This window comes from Schistocerca serialis, chromosome 2 (genome assembly GCF_023864345.2).
Source record: "Schistocerca serialis cubense isolate TAMUIC-IGC-003099 chromosome 2, iqSchSeri2.2, whole genome shotgun sequence".
Taxonomy (NCBI): Eukaryota; Metazoa; Arthropoda; class Insecta; order Orthoptera; family Acrididae; genus Schistocerca; species Schistocerca serialis.
In genome coordinates, this window is record NC_064639.1 from 957,617,030 (window position 1) to 957,626,135 (window position 9,106).

Consider the following 9,106-nt stretch of genomic DNA (forward strand, 5'->3'; position numbering starts at 1 on the left):
AGAGTGAAATGAGGGAAGTAGAAAGCTTTCGATTTTCAGTGACAGACTTAGTGGAGATCAATATTACAGCCAAGGGAACAGCGTTCAGTTTATGCACTAAATCTTGAACGTGATTCTTCCAAGAAGCCTTATATCAACCCACAGTCATAAGAATTTAAAATTTTTGAAATTTTTGAAAACATAGTCAGGGACCTTAAAATTTGTTAAAATTAAAATTTAAAACGGTCTTGATCGCAATTTTTTTGTTGGAGTGAGTGACCGGTTCCGACTCTTATAGAGTCATCTTCAGACTCCAGAGCGGTGGATGGACACTGCAGTTACACGAGCGTCGGGGTCGACGGAACTCGTCTGGCAGTGTCCATCCACCGCTCTCGAGTCTGAAGATGACTCTATGAAAGACTCGAAACCGGTTACTCACTCAAACAAAAAAATTGCAGTCAAGACTGTTTTAAATTCTAATTTTAAGAATTTAAAATGATCGCCCGCAATGACTGTTTGACTACCTTGAGACAGTAACATAAAGGTTTTGCAAAAGTTCCCTGTCATAAACTGTAAGCAATGGGTTTTGCAGCTGTTAAACGTTAATTTGTTCTTTGAAAGCCACATGCTGATACTACTACCCCATTAGCTACATCATGTATACTACATCCCAAGTATTTCACAGTGACACTTGTCTCATGTGCGTAGAAAAACATTTTTGAGCCACCTGTCATGTTAACGGCTGATAATTGGTATATAATAAGGAAACCAATGGCGCCGAAATCGATGTGACACCCGCCACTTTCCACAACTGTTAAACAACGTTCAGCTTCGTACTTTCCGGATATGAAGTGAGCCATTGTTGAGTTTTTTCCCTGATGCAACAATGTTCAAATTTATGCAAAGGTTACTTTGTTGAAGTAAAGCATCATCAGTGGTCCGTAATTAAAGATATTTACAATTTAAATATCATTACGTTTACACTGGTTGCCTCTATTACCACTTTAAGAAGATTCATTTTAATGTATATAAACCATCACATTTAATAACCTGTGGAAACGTAATGATCTTATAAATTGTAAATAACCTTAATTGCATACCACTGATGATGCTTTACTTCAATAAAGCGCCGGCCGGTGTGGCCGTGCGGTTAAAGGCGCTGCAGTCTGGAACCGCAAGACCGCTACGGTCGCAGGTTCGAATCCTGCCTCGGGCATGGATGTTTGTGATGTCCTTAGGTTAGTTAGGTTTAACTAGTTCTAAGTTCTAAGGGACTAATGACCTCAGCAGTTGAGTCCCATAGTGCTCAGAGCCATTTGAACCATTTTTTTTTTTCAATAAAGCGAAACATGTCTGAGGAGGAAAACACGCATTTTCTTGTACCAGTTGTAACGACGGAACAAATATGCCCTCAGGAATTATAAAGCAACAACGGACAATATGGCCACACAAATGAAGAATTTTACGCAAAAGCATTGCTTGGTCCACACAGCCAGATGCTTCTGTTAAACCAAAAATATCTACAGTGCTCAGACTATCGTTTAGCGCTGTTAGTATCTCACACTAATAATAAATTGCATTTTCTGTGGATACTCCTTTCGAGGAACCAAACTGCTTGTCTGGCTGCAAGTTACGTGTACTGAGATGTGCCACTACACTCCTACACATTGACCAACTTTGATTCCACAAGGAATCGTTGGGCACTGCAATTGTAGATTAATTAAGGAAGGATAGGGTCACAGCAGTCAGTCACAGTCCCACTGTTTTTTTTTATTGTTCTTACATATCCAGATTTCAGCTATAAACAGCCTTTTCCACTGCATTTTCGTGAGTTATAAATCCAACAAATTCGTAGCAGTAGATGCCACCATATGGTGACGGATGCATTGAAGATGACTACTTATAGCTGAAATCTGGGTGTGGTTGCATGTACTGTTGGATGGTAACTCACTGAAATGCACCGAAGATGGCTGTTTATAGCTGAAATCCGGATATGCAAAAATAATGCAAAACCAGTGAGATTGCGGTTGGTTGCCGTGCTCCTGTTCTTTAATTTTTCCCATACATTGCTCGCTCGAAGTTTTTTTTAAAAGACTGGATGCAATGGTGACTGTTGTCAAACCCCTCGCCTTCCCGTTCCTCTTCCTTCCAGACACTTAATGGTGTTGACTGACAACAAAATGGCTCTGAGCACTATGCGACTTAACTTCGGAGGTCATCAGTCGCCTAGAACTTAGAACTAATTAAACCTAACTAACCTAAGGACATCACACACATCCACGCCCGAGGCAGGATTCAAACCTGCGACCGTAGCGGTCGCTCGGCTCCAGACTGTACCGCCTAGAACCGCACGGCCACTCCGGCCGGCCCGACTGACAACAAAATATGAATTGTCTTTGGAAACTACTTATGTTGTCCATTAATACCAGACATCCTCAACAACACCCATGGACCATGGAACACAGGGCGTTCAAAAAATAATGCAATACATTTTTTCCTGGGCCAGCTTCGGCTGCAAAATGCGGAATTTGTTGTGGGGCATTGTGGAATATTCCCGTATCAGCCTATACAGTTTCGTGAACTTCTGATTGGTGGCGGCGCTATACGTGCCTTCAAAATGGCGCCTATCACGGAGAAGCTGTCATTGAGTTTCGTTTAGCGGAAAACCAGAGCATTGCAGATATTCAGAGGGGCTAGCAGAATGTCTACGCAGATATGGCCGTGAACAAACGCACGGCGAGTCATTGGACAAGGCATCTGTCATCATAGCAAGAAGGTCATGCAAACCTGTCCAATCTCCCGCGTAACCGGCCAGCCACGTACAGCTGTGACCCCTGCAGTATTGGAACGTGGGGACACTCTCATTCGAAGTGATCGACGGATGACAATCAAAAACCTCGTTGCATGACTGGACGTCTCTGTTGGTAATGCTGACACCTTCGTCCACCAGCGAAGCTACGCAAAGGTGTGTGACGGCTGAGATCCTTGCCGCCTAACAGAAGACCATACAGAGCAACGAAGGACCATCTGTGTGGACCTGCTCGAGCTTTATAAGGCTGATCTTGACAATTTTTTTGTCGAACATAGTCACAGGCGATGAAACATGGGTTCGTCACTTCGAACAGGAAACAGAACGGCGATCCGTGGAGTGGCACCAGACCACCTCTCCTCCGAAGGAAAATTTCAAAGCCGCATTCTCAGCGGCGGGAAGCAGTACGTGTATGACTGGGGGGTTACTGTTGCAGCAAGACGTTAGCTCCGACGTCGACCAGTAGAGTGGTACCACGCGGGCATACAGGCCCTCACAGTAAGGTAGCGTAAGTCCGCCGCATTGAACAGAGACTATATTGGAAAATAGGGTTTCGCAGCCAAAAGATTGGGAAATAATATGGTTTATTGGAATCCTGAATAAAACCATCTGTCATTCAGAAGGAAATGTGGTAACCTTCTGTATAAATAAAGAAATATAAAATAATGATATGTAACCTTCCCGAACAGAAAATAAAAATAAAAATAATTATATGTGAATAATTAAATTCTGACGTATGAAAACTGATAAATCTTAACTCATGAAAAACTGATAAATTTTGATGTAAGCAGCGCTACGCCGTGGCCCTGTGAAATCATTCTGAACCTGTCCGTGAGAAATAAACTGAAAAATTCTTACCTTGTGATAGTGTCGCTGGATAACGCTGTCTATATATCTGCTCGTAAATGGCACACCTGAGTTCAATGCTGGCATGTCTACTAATACTGGATAACATTTGTCTGAGATCTGAATTACTAGAAAAACTGACTTTACTTAGTGACACAGCTGCACAGCTGGTCGTCTGATTACTAAAGAGCACATGACTATGGTCTGACAAGAATTCTGGAATATTTTAATTTAGATAAATGACGAGATCGGGACTGGCAATGACTTAAGGGGAAATTATACTTTTATAGTTAACTGGTAAAAACAATTATATTCTCAAAATTTTTGTGTTATTGATAAAGAGCTACAATCCATTACACGTGAAATTTGAATGTATTACAAATCTGGGTCAACTGGTGCTGACGAATCACAAAAGAAAAGATTGGAACAAATTCATATTAACATCTCAGACAAGTGACTTAACTGGGCGCATGCCAATAAAAATTTAGCTTATAATAGAATGAGATTTTCACTCTGCAGCGGAGTGTGCGCTGATATGAAACATATCAGCGCACACTCCGCTGCAGAGTGAAAATCTCATTCTGGAAACATCCCCCAGGCTGTGGCTAAGCCATGTCTCCGCAATATCCTTTCTTTCAGGAGTGCTAGTTCTGCAAGGTTCGCAGGAGAGCTTCTGTAAAGTTTGGAAGGTAGGAGACGAGGTACTGGCAGAAGTAAAGCTGTGAGTACCGGGCGTGAGACGTGCTTCGGTAGCTCAGTTGGTAGAGCGCTTGCCCTCGCAAGGCAAAGGTCCCGAGATCGAGTCTCGGTCGGGCACACAGTTTTAATCTGCCAGGAAGTTTCTTACCTTGTAATAGATGGTTGACTTAATTACACTGTTGATTTTTCATTATACAAGGTGTTACAAAAAGGTACGGCCAAACTTTCAGGAAACATTCCTCACACACAAACACAGAAAAGATGTTATGTGAACGTGTGTCCGGAAACGCTTAATTTCCATGTTAGAACTCATTTTAGTTTCGTCAGTTTGTACTGTACTTCCTCGATACACCGCCAGTTGGCCCAATTGAAGGAAGGTAATGTTGGCTTCGGTGCTTGTGTTGACATGCGACTCATTGCTCTACAGTACTAGCATCAAGCACATTAGTACGTAGCATCAACAGATTAGTGTTCATCACGAACGTGGTTTTGCAGTCAGTGTAATGTTTACAAATGCGGAGTTGGCAGATGCCCATTTGATGTATGGATTAGCACGGGGCAATAGCCGTGGCGCGGTACGTTTGTATGGAAACAGATTTCCAGAACGAAGGTGTCCCGTCAGAAAGACGTTCGAAGCAGTTGATCGGCGTCTTAGGGAGCACGGAACATTCCAGCCTATGACTCGCGACTAGGGAAGACCTAGAACGACGAGGACACACAATGGACGAGGCAATTCTTCGTGCAGTTGACGATAACCCTAATGTTAGCGTCAGAGAAGTTGCTGCTGTACAAGGTAACGTTGACCACGTCACTGTATGGAGAATGCTACGGGAGAACCAGTTGTTTCCGTACCATGTACAGCGTGTGCAGGCACTATGAGCAGCTGATTGGCCTCCACGGGTACACTTCTGCGAATGGTTCATCCAACAATGTGTCAATCCTCATTTCAGTGCAAATATTCTCTTTACGGATGAGGCTTCATTCCAAGGTGATCAAATAGTAAATTTTCACAATTAACATGTGTGGGCTGACGAGAATCCGCACGCAATTGTGCAATCACGTCACAAACACAGATTTTCTGTGAACGTTTGGGCAGGCATTGTTGGTGATGTCTTGATTGGGACCCATGTTCTTCCACCTACGCTCAATGGAGCACGTTATCATGATTTCATACGGGATACTCTACTGTGCTGCTAGAACATGTGCCTTTACAAGTACGACACAACATGTGGTTCATGCACGATGGAGCTCCTGCACATTTCAGTCGAAGTGTTCGTACGCTTGTCAACAACAGATTCGGTGACCGATGGATTGCTAGAGGCGGACCAATTCCATGGCCTCCACGCTCTCCTGACCTCAACCCTCTTGACTTTCATTTATGGGGGCATTTGAAAGCTCGTGTCTACGCAACCCCGGTACCAAATGTAGAGGCTCTTCGTGCTCGTATTGTGGACGGCTGTGATACAATACGCCATTTTCCAGGGCTGCATCAGCGCATCAGGGATTCCATGCGACGGAGGGTGTATGCATGTATCCTCGCTAACGGAGGACATATTGAACATTTCCTGTAACAAAGTGTTTGAAGCCACGCTGGTGCGTTCTGTTGCTGTGTGTTTCCATTCCATGATTAATGTGATTTGAAGAGAAGTAATAAAATGAGCTCTAACATGGAAAGTAAGCGTTTCCGGACACATGTCCACATAACATATTTTCTTTCTTTGTGTGTGAGGAATGTTTCCTGAAAACTTGGCCGTACCTTTTTGTAACACCCTGTATTAACAATTATTCATTTGTTCATCATCATCTCATTTCATGGTATCATTTACCTCTGCGGCTGATCACAATTATTATTCAGTTCCATATAATAAAATTTTACAATTTGTTCTGCACTGTGACTTTAACAACTACTAACTATAAACTGCGCTGTACTAGCGACAGACTACAACGACACTGTAGCAGCGAGCGACTGTAACTGCGGCAGAGACTGCTCTGACCTGCGACTCTACTGCAGCTCTCTTTTGACAGGGGCAAAGATATTTTATGTCTCAGGCAGCGTCTGTGAATTGTCGATCTAGCAATTGAGCAATATATTGAGATTGCATTTGCTCCAGAGGGGTGGCGAACCCCCTTACAATGTGTTGCATTACTTATTGAACTATACACTCGGTAGTAGAATTTTTGCACCGCAGGCAGGCAGACTGGCAGCTGTTTACGAGTCCGCCGACGTTCCGCCGTGGAAGGTTACCAAAACTACGGGAAACGATAACAACCAGCATCGTGCGCTCACACGAGACGGGCACCTGTGTTCTGCGCCCAGGGCGAGGCCAGATGTGAAGCTTTACGTAAGAGCTGCAACATCCTACACTGTTTCCACGTGCTGCCTGTTCTCCTCCAGATATAACTTCGCATATCCTCTTAAATTTCACTAGTGTTTTCAGTTTTCGTCAATAACGCATGGGAAAACAATTCGCGAACCCCAGTAACAGGCATGAAACAGTGGCAATTATTTAGTAGGAACCAATGTAACTCAAATTAAATCGTTTAAGAAGCTTCGAAAGACATACCGTAATACATTTTATATAGATCAAATATAGTGTATAACTGTGTTTAAAAAATGTAGGAATCTCGCATATGAAACTTAAAAAAAATCACAAAACTGAGTGAAATCAGATGGACTGAACAGTAATAATCGGTGACATTCAACCATATTTCTGTCCTATACAGAGCTCAACAATGCGTCTCGAGAGAAGGCTCTTATCATCAGGTTGTAAAACTTAGATCACTGAAGAGCCTATCAACATAATTGCGGCGTTCACAAGACGCAATATAACAAGAAGACATTGGGATCTGTGACTTCTCGTCTTACATTAAAATCGTCGATTTCTACGATTAGCCGTCCCATCTCACACCTCACATCGTACCAGTCCGAGTCCTGATGATCAAATGTGGCCTCCAAGAACGTAAAATTGTTATTCACGGCAACCTCCATACCTCTGCAGAAGCGTCGTTACCTGAAACAGCAGGACACAGCCAAGTGCGGTGTGTGGCGTGAGATGGGACGGCTACTGACAAAAGTCGACGATTTTAAAATAAGAAGAGGAGCCATAGTTCAATGTGTTTTTATTCTGTTTCGTTTTATGAACGCCCCAATTATGGCGTTAGACTTTTTAGCGCTTTAGTCTCATGAAATAAGTTTAACACACTGATGATAAGAGCGTTGTTTTTCGAAACGCGGTGTTGAGCTGTGTGTACGACAGAAATACGTTGAATGCCCAATGATTACTGTTAAATCAAAACAACCGTTACCTCGCATCCTCAAAATGGATAACATTAGAATGGCATTAAGATAGATCGCCAGGCTACTGCAGAAGATTTTACAATTTCAGAAAACCTCACAGAAACAGCTACTCAAATAAACCCTCTCGAAAGAATATCGAGCACAACTGGTCTCAGAATTTCATCTAGAAAGAAACAGAATTCATGACAAACATAAAAATGCTCCACATTACATGGAAAGGCAAATACTGCACGTAAAATGGAGGCAGTTAGTATATTTAAATATCTTGTGATACCATACAGCGCAATGGTCGTCGAAACGTGGTCCTGAATAATCCACATCTCGGCAGAACACTCGTAAGTACACCATAAATCAGTCACACAGCGCAAACCTGAAAGATCTCATTAATTGGGTCTTTTGTTCAGATTTGTATTTCATATGATAGATTTGGAGCACTAAACGCATAAAATATTCGCACTGAAATTGATTAGACGTGGTACTTCATTGCGTCAAGCATAGAGCAAAATTTGGGAGGTGGACGCGCAAATTGTGGAGTAGCTGTAACTATGTAGAATAAGGAGAGGAAAATAAGGGCTAAACTTTCCGTCGACAGGGTACAGGGAGGACATTAGAGAAGGAGTTCAAGCTCGGTCGGTGTGAAGGACAGAGATGATAATCAGTCGTGTCCTTTTAAAGGAATCACTCCGTTTGAAGATGAGTAAATGAGAAAATATTCCTTAGTTTTTGACACACACACACATACATATTACAAAGTGAATCACCCAGAAAGGGAGGAAGAAACGAAATATAACTCTACGGGTTAAGAGGGTATGTGATGTTATTTCAATGATTACAAAATCGAGTCAAATTTAAAAAGAACTTGGCAGTATGACTCCACGTGTTAATATGACGTTGCACGCTCTCTGGCGTGGATGCACGCACAGATTCGTTTGGGAAGGGTGTCTTAAAGTCCTCGTACCCTCTCCTGAGTTATGCTGGCCCACAACTGTTGTCACTCGTCCTTGATATTGTAGATCTGGTACTGGAGCGGAGTTGATGTCCGAGCTGGTGCCACACATATTGGGTGCAGATCGAGGATCCTGAATACCTCAACAACAGACAGTTCATAGAGAGACGTGCAATGTGTGGATGAGTTTTGTACTGTTGAAAAATGGCATGGGAGGTAACACATGAGGATGCAGGATGTCTGTGACGTACCGCTGTGCTGTTAGTTCCTCTCAGTCACCGCCAACTGTGACCTGAAGCCATTGCTGATGACTACCTGCACAGTGATGCCAGGAGTAACAACACCGTGCTTGTACAAAACACTGGAAGAATGGGGTGTCTTCCCAGGCCGATGGGCATCCGAGGTAGTGCAGAACTATGATTCGTTGCTGAACACAATGCGACGTCTTCCATCAGCACTCCATGCTTCCCTGTCACGGCAAGACTCCAGGCACATGCGTTTGTATTATGGTGTGAACGGCAGCCTTCAT

At 43.1% G+C, this 9,106-nt stretch overlaps 1 non-coding gene across 1 annotated transcript; it reads left to right on the forward strand.

Moving 5' to 3' along the window:
- Nucleotides 1–4,376: 4,376 nt before the first annotated feature.
- Trnaa-cgc (transfer RNA alanine (anticodon CGC)) lies at nt 4,377–4,451 on the forward strand. The gene has a single exon. It is a non-coding gene; the product is annotated as a tRNA-Ala (tRNA).
- Nucleotides 4,452–9,106: the final 4,655 nt, after the last annotated feature.